Here is a 12,013-nt window from a genome sequence, read left to right as displayed (position 1 = left end):
TGACGCGTTACAACCGTGGCGGCTCTCCCCCTATAAAGTTTAAATGGGGTTTTAAGTATGTATAGGACTACTAGTAGTATGCAAAGTTTGTGCTATTGCCATTGAGAATGCATTGGGTGTTTCAGAAACTACAAAACATTTCCAAAGTAAAAAGTTCCAGCATGCGTGTTTAGACTGTGTGAACGGAGTTTCAAGATGAAAGTGGTTTTTTTACGCCAAAATCTGCCATTGACCCCCATTATACATTTCTCAAATTTTAAAGCAGATGAAAATCATGAAAAGGCGTCAAGCGACATACCACAGTTCATGGTTTTTGACGACATACTATCAGTGTTGGGTCAGCTACTTCGAAAGCGTAGCTTGTAGGCCTACAGCTACAACACGTTAGCCTGGCTAATAAGCCAGACTAATATCACACAACACTGTCGCGGTATATTAGTCTGGGCTGGCTCCACTTGGATTTCATTTCCCGGGGGGCGGGTTCAAACATTTTCTCTTTGACGCAATTGGTCAGAGCTACTGTCAGTCAAAGGTCTCAAGCATTGAACGTCACTGTACCAAAGCCCGCCCATATTGCATACCGTGTCCCGATTGGCCCGACCTGTTCTCGGTTGTAGGAAAGAGGCGTGCTACTGAGCCTCGCCAGACCCTAATCCGCTGGCAGGCAATTTTTTTTTTGCCAACGGCTGATTCGGTCTGGTTTATTAATCAGGCTAACAACATGTAGCTCACCATGGCAGTAGCTTGATCAAGCTACATTTCTGCTTCTGGAGAAATGTAGCTTGAAAAGTTACAGCTACATAGGAATAGTAGCTGAGCTACACACGGTAAAGGTCTCCACACACCGGGCGCGAATCGGATCCGAATTCGAATTTTTAGCCGCGTTTCTCCATCGGCTTTCCGAAAAACGCGGCCGGTGTGCAACCACCTTAACTCTGTCATTTATCGACCGTTTCAGACGTGAGGTGGCTCGCCGGAACCGAGCCGGCACCATGGCCACGTTCCTGTGGGTCTGGAACTTCTGGTAGTAGTAGTAGTAGTAGTAGTAGTAGTAGTAGTAGTAGTAGTAGTAGTAGTAGTAGTAGTACTAGAGGTATAAAGTACAGAAAGTAAGTTTGGGTAAGACCGACGTTATGTATCTTTCGGGGACCTTTCACTGCTTCTTCTCAGCCAGCGCTAATGGCTCATCTAACGGCATTCCATTCTATTTCTCTCCAAAATTGAATTTTGCCTCTACCGTTAGAGCAGCCAAGAACCAGTCTGTCGGTTTGTCTTTGCGTGTGTGAGCGTATGCGTGCATGTGTGTGTGTGCGTGTGTGTGTGCGTGTGCGTGTGCGTGTGCGTGTGCGTGTGCGTGTGTGTGCGTGTGCGTGTGGACAGGCAAACAACACCAGAGAGGAAACACAGTGACACTGATAACTGGATGTAGGCCTGCATTGTCACAGTGTCGACCATTCCGAGGTAGCCGCAAGGTATTCCTAAACATAACCTCAGTAAAACTATCTATGCCTAAACCTAACCTTATTAATAAACTTAACCTCAGTAAAACTATGCCTAACCCTAAACCTATAGACTTAACCTCAGTAAAACTATGCCTACCCCTGAACTTATTCCTAACCTTATCCTCAGTAAAAACAAATAGTACAAGAATAGTGCATAACAGTGGCAGCCATTTTGTGGTGCCCCAGATAGAAAATCCTTTAATTTGTCCCATAAATGTCGGAAAAATATTTATAGAAATTATTTTAAGCCTGGAACCAAGCCATCCAGGGTCCTGGTGAATCATGACCATAACACAAATTTGATTGTGTGTAAAACAATACAAACAATCTAAATAGGAAATTGATACAGCATGTTTTCACATATGTGAAAACATGCTGTATCAATTTGCTATTTAGAAGCTAATACTTCTTGCTCCCTCAAGTACTTCAATGTTCCCCAAAAATCTGTTATATACAGGCCATCAAAGATTCTGATAAACCTGAACTATAGCTACAAAGCTACTAACCATAAAACTGCAAAAGGAGGAAAGTATAGTTGAATGGTTTATAGTGTAGGCCTACACATGCAAAAATAATGTTTAGGTCTCCTTATTTTACTTGGCTTTAGTCTACCGTCGTAAAAACAATTCTGTTGTATATCTACCACACTCTAAACATCAAATCAAATATGTGCTCATATTATCTAAGACCAAAGGCTTTGAACGGTCCACAAATACAAATTCTGTTACAATCTACAATGGAATATATATAGTTCTGAGGGGTGGAGAGTTTTGCTTTGTTTGATTGTAAATGTTAAAACATTTACCACAACAAGGTTCCAACGCTTCATACAGCTCAGGTGTCACAGAAAACATTCCACTGACTCAACTAGCCAATGACAGTGATTATCGTTGCTTCATGCTCATCATTTGACATTCAGTATCAAGAGCTTTGTCACTGCCAACTTCATGACACGATCTGACATAGGAAAGATGCATCTGCTTTTAGCTGCTGTACTAGGTAAACTTTACTTCTTGAGGAAATAATTATAATTTAATTCTTAGGTTGCTCTTTGATAATCCAATAATTAATTTTGTTGTTTTATTTTATTGTGCAGTTGAAGTGATTACACTATAACATGGTTCACTTTCATTACTTTTTGGTTTCCAGGTGCTCTTTACATCTGTCAGGATGGGGTCTTTGGATTAGAAGTGCAGATGACAGTCAGACAAGGAGACAACATCACAATACACTGCGACTGCAAACAATTCCCAACAAAAGGAGTTTTCATTGTGTGGTTCAGAAACTGCTCTCATAAAAATCAACCCACTCTTGAAATTAACGGTCTAGATCCCTCTTCCTCTTTGAATTTCAAGTGGAACCAATCTACTGAATCCTATGATCTGCTGATAGTGAATGTAACTGATTCTGACCTGGGTCTCTACTACTGTGGAACTGAACATAAAGAAGTAAAGGATAAAGGTTGTATTAGAGAGGAAATATCCTACACGTATAGTAACCTCACCACAAGGATTTCATTCAGTAAGTATTTTTAATACATTTTCTATTTTTTCCATCATTTACAGTGTATTGGGACATAATTGCGATTAGATGTGTTTTTTTGTTATTCCCAGAGTTGGAATGATGTAGTACATCATGTCTCTGTCGTCTTGACCATCTTGTTGAATCTTATTCTATGCTGCATTTGACTAATGTTTCTTACCTAGTTTTAGATCTGCAAATTCATAGTAAATTCATACAATAACACTTGTTTGGCGTTATATTACAATTGGTCAAATGTATAGGAATAAACCTTTTCATGTCGTAAATTGAACTCATATGAAGGTTAAACAGCAGCTTTTAACATGTCAGTTTCAAATTTACATATGCTGCAATTTGAACAGTGTACAGTATAAGGTCTAGATCTGCTTTTAACAATACTTATTATACAAAAAATGTAATATTCCAAATTTCCATCCCAATTATAATTGTTAAAAACGGTTTCGTTCCCATTGAAAAGCATTGGCAGAATCTGCCATGCAGAATAATAATAATAATAATAATAATAATAATACACTTTATTTATATAGCACCTTTCATGTCATAGAATGCAGAGCAAAAAAAAAAACGTAAAATAACATTATACAACAGGTCGTTTTGTGGAAGCAATCTGATTGGTTGAAGTAGCCATCTAGCCGTGCTTAAACGAGCATGATGGAACACTTAATCAAAACATAAAAATCAGCTGTGCTGATCTCCCAGAGTGGAGCCGACCGGGTTGCTAGGTTAGAGAGTTTCTTGGAACATTTTTGGTCTACTCTAGTGGCTACATCTGTCATTAAAAAATATGATTTTCTTTAGTGAATATCTTAGTTATAATTAAATTGAGTTGACGTTTTTTTTTATTTTTTATATATAATCGCAATATTACACTCGAGGGTTGAGCTTTATTCATTAATGGCACTTCTGCACTGCTTACGGAACTGGCCTATCGGCTCGTTCCTGCAGCAACGAGGAACGAGCAGCGCCCTTAATGAGGGTAACGCACACCCTTTTGTGTGATATTGCTTAATTAAAACTCAGCAACATTAAGACAGTAAAACAATACCAAAGAGCATAAAATGGCAGCATAGGCAGAATTAAAGTTCGGTGTGACTTGTACCTGTTTCTTACAGGAAAAGGCTAACCATTGTGTGACAATAATGTTTCAGCCTAATTTACAGTACGCTAACAAGGTGTACTTTTATTTCTAGAAATAATGTAATAACACAGTTATACCCAAGTTACATACAATAATTCCTACATTATAGTGTAATAAGGAACCACATAAGATATAACAGGGCGCAATTAGAAATAAAGTGTTCATTATTATGCCTTTATTTAATATTATTTCCACTTCCATTAAAGATAATTAGAATACAATTGTACCGCAAATTGATGTACAGTATACAACCCACCATTCAGCTGAAGGTGGGCCTCGTTACATCTTACGCAGTTCCTTATTACTCTATGTAGAGATTATTTCTTATCATTGGTGTAATTGTGTTTCTGTCAAATAATAAACATATTGTTTCTAATTGCATGTTATGTGTTATTAATAAGACTTTAATGTAGGAATTATTGTGTATAATTTGAATATAATGTGGGAAAGGTTTCAGCCTGATCAGAGCACCATTGACTTCAATGTTAAAAAAAAATGGAACATGGAACATTATGCATGGCCTGGCATATAGCTATATCAGTCGGATTGGCGGTGCTACGGAGGTGTGAGACACATGAAAACGTTCAATTCAAGTAGGCTAAGAGCACGAAAAACATTCAGGAAAAAAGAGTAACCACACATGACTTTGTGTTCGTCCCAGACTCCACGGAGCTCTCCTGCCCTTCTCCTGGACAGCGCTGTGATGATGAGTGCTGCAGCCGGTGCAGGATCTTGATCTTCACGCTGTGTCCTGCCACTGCCGTTCTCTTCTCCCTCCTCTCCTCCATGCTGGTGTACCACTTCCACAGGAACACAGGTAACCTATACATTTAGCACAATTATTTTTTTCTTTTAATATCATAATGTTTTAACCCATTTAGACCTGAGGACGATTTGACAAGTGTCTTCTAAATCATAACAGTTTTCTGAAAAACCCATGTTTCTATATCAGTAGTTCTTTAACTATTTCATGTCAAGGACGCCCATCTGAAAATATGTTGTTCCAGGGACTCCTGCAGAAGCAAAGATTTGAGTTAAAAACGCTCTGAAAGAATATATATTCAAAGATTTGCACCACATTTGTGAGCTTGTAGATCTGCTATTTTTCAATAGCTAAAGTATAACATAATGCTTAAAACACCAAAAAGGGTTCCCGTCCTGAATGGGTAAAACTCAAGATCCTTGTGTGGCTCACTTGAATATAAAGGGATATTTCACTTTCAAACGTGTGCGGGATCATTTTATCGTATACTCTGGCTTTTGTGAGAATCCCGGACAGTTTTTTTTAAAGTTGCTTGATTCAGTATTTATATATTTGATATTATTTTTAACAGATACTCCATTCTGAACATCTTAGATTACTTGGAAAGAACCGTCCTTGGTTCTGGTTACTGATTGTCCTTCTAATACTTATTTTTTGTATGTATTTATTTCTATTAAAAAGAAAAGAGTAAATGGAAATAAACAAACAAACAAGAACAGTACCCTCAATATCAGACACAGGAACAAAGGACGTGTTTTCAATGTATATAAAAGTTGAAATGTCATTTGAAGTTACAATGGGTTTGCATAGGATATTAAATAAAATCTGGGGATTGATTGGGGTGCTAGATGATGAAAGAGTAGATGATGAAATGACCAGACACCCGTTTGAAAGTGAAATATCCCTTGAACTATATTCTGTATCATGTTATTTTCTACAGACAAAACACCTCAAGTCCATCAGAGAATACGTTCCACCAGAGAAAGCAGAGATCCTCAGGTAAACATTGTGACCAATTCACGTTTGTGAACGTATTGTGGAGTGATGATTTAGTGACTATTGACTTTATTACTGTGTTGTATAGAAAAGCAATGTGTTTGGTGTTCTGTCAAAGAGCCTAATGCTGTTTATGTTGTTTGGCACTCTTCCACTTTGGAAGCCATGTGTTTCTAACGTTAGACATGTCCACCTAAATGAAGCCACGTGTTTCTAACGTTAGACATGTCCACCTAAATGCACAACAGTAGCCAAAATGATGATTTGATATCAATTAAGATTACTTGAATTACAAAAGTCAAATTGTCTCTTAGGAGGAAGACGTGTGTTATGCTGCACTGGACATCCGTCCAGCATCAAGCAGAGCAAAGAAGAAGAAGGCAGCGCTACAGACTCAGAGTAATTGTACATATGCTGCTGTTAATACTAGTAGGATGTGAACGGCTACAAATTTGCACACACGCTCGCAGACTTCTTCTTGTGGCTGTGGAGCTCAAACTGTGATGCACTGTGGTGAAAGCACTGACTTATAGGGGGTGGTACTGGCTTCATGTCTCTTTAGATATTTCCTGGTCCATTGATTGATTGATTGATAATTGTATTAGACAATAAAATGAAAACAGTACAGGGTGCAGTCAAGCACATTGGTCCAAAAGGACAGACCGAAGAAAGACCTTGAGGTCATGCATTCATTCACAATAATGTGATGTCAGAACAGCCCAGCTCCATATATATCCCGGACAGAGGCTTTTGTGCTGGTTCTTTACAACCGGCTATCCGACGGACTTGACACCAGGCACTGCACTCCCTGTGGTGGTGTGGAACCCGTGTGTGAAATTTGAAGTCGGTGGGGCGAACGGTTCTCAAGTTATGTGGATTACAGACGTAGATACACACGTATACACACAGAGACGTGGTGCATGTATAATAGAATGTCAGCCAAGTCTGTGGACTTTTACCGTTTGTTTATGGCAGCAGTTAAACAAACATTGACGACGTAAGATGTCATGTGGCAAATATAAATACATCTTGTGACTAATACTCTGGGCTTTCCAAACCACCTCTTTGACATAAAGTACATCAGTGAGGATGGTCTGCTGACTAATTATTTTATTTGCCACTTTTATATCACAGCTGGAAAGATGTGTTATTTTTTTGGTTTCTTTGTTTCCTTGCCAATTTGGATTAAATGTTTTTTTGGTTTTTGTCTTTTTCTGTATCTTCTGACAAAAACAAAATGTAAATTCTGAGGAACATCAGGTGTCTGATTTGAGGACTAGTCACTAGTGACTGAAAATGGCAGGATTTGAATGTCATCGTGCCTGAGTCCTGACATATTGCCCGGGCGTACGTCAGGTGACGTAGGCTGTACTGTAGTCACCCACTGACAATTTGTATCCTCAATTCAACAAGTCAGACAATGTGGATAATCACAGTGTAACATGTAAAACGACCAAAATCTGAAGTCTGAAAATAACCTTAATCAGGATATTCTGTTCAAATGATTTAGGCTATATTAATTCCTTAGTTGGGTTTTTGTTGGTACTTTACATTTCACCTTTTAAATTTACACCTTCTATAGTTAGAAGATTAAATGTGCATATTTCTATTCTATTTTATTCTCTGCCTCATATAGTAATTAGCCTGCAGCACTTGCTGTAGCACTTGCCCTAGCCTCGACGACTCTGCAGGCGTATGCAAATGATAATGTTAAATAATTTAGAATTTTAGATATAGCATAATGTAGACATAGTATTCTATAGTGTATATATATATTCTACTGTTAAATGGATGTTAGATTCTTAGCTTTGTAAGTTCTTAGCTTAAGTTAAGATTGGTGATCATTGTGTGTTTTGTTGAATAGCTTATTTTCAATAATTGCATGTTAATTGCTTTCTTATCTAATTTCAAATAAAGTCTGACTGCATACAATTAAAACTGAAATGGTCTATACTGTTACACAAATAATTACACAATTATACAGTAGTCTGATTGGTATTGTGGTTATGCATACAGTATGAAGTGCTTCTGATGATACTTATGGACCATCTGCAAACAGATCAGTACACACACACACACACACACACACACACACACACACACACACACACACACACACACACACACACACACACACACACACACACACACACACACACACACACAGTTGCAGACCATGCGCTTGACACGAAGATGGAAACTGTTGTGGTTTTAAGACACCACCCCTTCAGAGAGGCCAGAGAAGAAAACAAAGTTCAACAAACCCACCAGAGGATATGCTGCTAGATCACAACTATCAAGCAACACATACCCATGGTGTGAGTTTCACAACAATAGGCCTATCTCACAGCCCCCTTTCCACGCCCACTTCCGGTAGATAGTGGTGTCATTTAACATTAGGCATTTACACTTTTTTTCTCTGGAGAATCTAAGTACATTTCCTAATGTTAAAATGTCAAAGACCGATAATAATATGAAGAAAACACAATGGTATAACAACTCAAATAAGTAGAATAAACCTTACCTTTACAAAACGGTAGTTTGTGGCTTGTGAAAATACCTGGTGTCAACACCAAAGATTCACATATATTATGTCTCTAGCTGCACTTTTTGATTCGTTTTTTTTTGTGGATTTTGTGCTATCACTTGACAAGTGTGCATTTTAATGTGCAATAGCATCCACAATTGCTTTAACCCACATTTTGTCACACCATCATTAAACCTGCGGGTATATTTTCCTGATATAATAAATTCCATAAAATATGTTTCTCATCAAACATGCCTGGCAATTTGAGGTACTCAAAGATTTCAACATGAAATATCTGGCCTATACCCACTGTACTTTTGATTCTGTTTTGATATTAATCTGAAAATTCTTTTTTTTGTTTTGATTGTATTGTTGTATTGTTGTATTGTGGTTTGGCAATGTAAACGCATGTTTTCTCATGCCAATAAAGCCCATTGAATTTAATTGAATTGAATTGAAATTAATCTGGCCATAGATGACCATGTCAGTCTCACTACATTGGAGCACTCACTACAGCTATACATAATATATTCATTCACTTTCATTTTTGCATATTTGATATCTGCTGCTATTTGATATGTTTTCTATTTCCACAAGAGACTGCGGGAATACGGTCACACACTTTGGGCCCTATCTTGCGCCACCCCTGGCACTTACCCTTTATCCCTAAACGTATTTGCAACTTTTTCCTATTTTGAAAAAACATTTTAAAATAGTTCAACTTGCCGATCTACATGGACACGTTGTGAACGGCTATCTGAACTATTTTAAAAGCTTTTTCAAAATAGTAAAACATGGCAACTACGTTTAGGGATAAGGGGTAAGGGTTGGCGCAAGATATAGCCCATGTATATTCAATAATAATTTAGATTTGTTTTATTCTTACTTTCTCCAATATTTATATAACAGTAATATGTAGAGGGTATGCGCATGCATAAAGTGAGTGGCAAATCGAGTGGCAAAGTGAGTGGTAAAGTGAGTTAACGTCGGTTAACGTAATTTAAGGTGCAAACTAGCAACCCTAGTGTGACCAATGACTAACCAATGATAGTTTCATTAGTTATGTCTGCTCATCATTTGACATCAGTATCAATGAGCTCTGTCACCATCCAGCAGACATGGGAAAGGTAGCTAGGTAAACTTGAATTATCTTATTGAGGGAAAAAATGTGATTTCATTGTTAGGTTGCTCTTTGATAGTCCAATAATTACGATTATTTCTAGCCGTCATCTTATAGGGTGGAGTTGAAGTGAGTATGGTTCATCTTTTCTTTTCTTTTTTCTTATTTTTTTTGTTTCCAGGTGCTCTTTACGTCTGTCAGGATGGGATCTTTGGATTAGAAGTGCAGATGACAGTCAGACCAGGAGACAACATCACAATCCACGGTGGTGACTGCAAACAATTACCAAAAGAAGGAGTTTTCATTCTGTGGTTCAGAAACTGCTCTCATAAAAAATCAACCCACTCTTGAAATTAAACTACAGAACGCATATGTTCAAGATCCCTCTTCCTCTTTGAATTTCAAGTGGAACCAATCTACTGAATCCTATGATCTGCTGATAGCGAATGTAACTGATTCTGACCTGGGTCTCTACTAAATAAAAAATGGCGGGTGATCTAAAGGTCAGAGGTCAAAAGTCAGAACACGAAAGTTGTTTGGCATGAGGAGACACATATGTGTATCAAAGTGTCATTGCTATCAGTCAAACGGTTCATGAGCTATGCACGTTCAAAGTTTGCATTTTAAATTGAGTGCTATAGTGCCACCCTTTGACTTCTTGGTCCCATAATCATTACGATTACAATGGGGCCTCACACTGTCTCTGTGTGAGCGTGTGTGTGTGTGTGTGTGTGTGTGTGTGTGTGTGTGTGTGTGTGTGTGTGTGTGTGTGTGTGTGTGTGTGTGTGTGTGTGTGTGTGTGTGTGTGTGTGTGTGTGTGTGTGTGTGTGTGTGTGTGTGTGTGTGTGTGTGTGTGTGTGTGTGTGTGTGTGTGTGACACTGATAACTGGATGTAGGTCTGCATTGTCACAGTGTCGACCATTCGCCACAAGGTATTCCTAAACATATTAACCTCAGTAAAACTATGCCTAAACCTAACCTTATTAATAAACTTAACCTCAGTAAAACTATGCCTAAACCTATAACCTTATTCCTGAACTTAACCACAGTAAAACTATGCCTAACCCTAAACCTATTAATAGACTTAACCTCGGTAAACTATGCCTAACCCTAAACTTATTCCTAACCTTATCCTCAGTAAAATAAATAGTACAAGAATAGGGCATAACAGTGGCAGCCATTTTGTGGTGCCCCAGATAGAAAATCCATTAATTTGTCCCATAACTTTCCGATAAATATTTATAGAAATTATTTTAAACCTTATTCTGTGTAAAACAATACAAACTAGAAAAAGTGCCTTTCTGGGCACAGGTCTCCACCAGGATAGGAGTGTGTGTGATGTTTGGCAAAATGTTTAGGAGTAGTGTGTGTGTGTGTGTGTGTGTGTGTGTGTGTGTGTGTGTGTGTGTGTGTGTGTGTGTGTGTGTGTGTGTGTGTGCGTGCGTGCGTGCGTGCGTGCGTGCGTGCGTGCGTGTGTGCGTGTGTGTGTGTGTGTGTGTGTGTGTGTGTGTGTGTGTGTGTGTGTGTGTGAGACACGGCTTGGCCTGTTGTAGCGCCACCATGAGGCTGATTTGAAAACTGTCAAGTGGCATTTCTTCCTCAGCCTAGTGGGAATATGCATGCACAGTTTCACCGCAATCGGACGCTGCGTTGAGTAGTTGTGGCGATTTGTACAAAACGGGTACAAAGCGGGCTACTCCTGAAAAGTTTAGAAGCCAATCGTAGGCAATGAAGGTGAATTATGAGAAATCAAACAAACCCGTCTTGATCACATGACTATGGAGAGCATGTGTACCGATTTGGGTGAAATTTGGATAACATATCTGAAGGAGTAATATTAGAAAATGTGTTTTACATATGTCGGCCTCCTGGTGGAGGCAGATGTGAAAAATTCCAGGCAAAGGTTTTTCCTTGGCCTCTAGGGAGTTGGCATACAAAATTACAAAGTTATCCACAAATCCGTGCAGTTGGAGGTAAAAACACTTTTTGGCCAGTTATAGCGCCACCATGAGGCTGAGTTGAAAATGTTCATGTCGCATTTCTTCCTCTGCCTAGTGGGAATGTGCGTGCACAATTTCACAGAAATCACACGATGTGTTCATGATTTGCAGCATTTTGTTTGAAACTGAGCACTCCTGCGAACTTTGGAAGCCAATCTTAGCCAATCAGGATGGAGTCTGATAAATCTGAAAGACCCGTTTCGTTGAATGGCTCTAGAGAGACTGTGTACCAATTTGCGTGATGTTTGGACAAAATCTGTAGGTGTACTGTCCAAAAACTCTTTTTGCACAAAGCGGCCTCCTGGTGGCGCTATAACAGGCCGTTCTGAAAATGTTGGGGCAGAGGTTCATTGTTGGCATCCAGGGAGTGTGTGTGCAAAATTTGGCATCGACCGGGTTAACGGTGCCGGAGATTAGCTGTTCAC

The sequence above is a fragment of the Electrona antarctica genome (genome assembly GCF_951216825.1).
Source record: "Electrona antarctica genome assembly, chromosome: 4".
NCBI lineage: Eukaryota > Metazoa > Chordata > Actinopteri > Myctophiformes > Myctophidae > Electrona > Electrona antarctica.
This window is presented reverse-complemented; position numbering follows the sequence as displayed.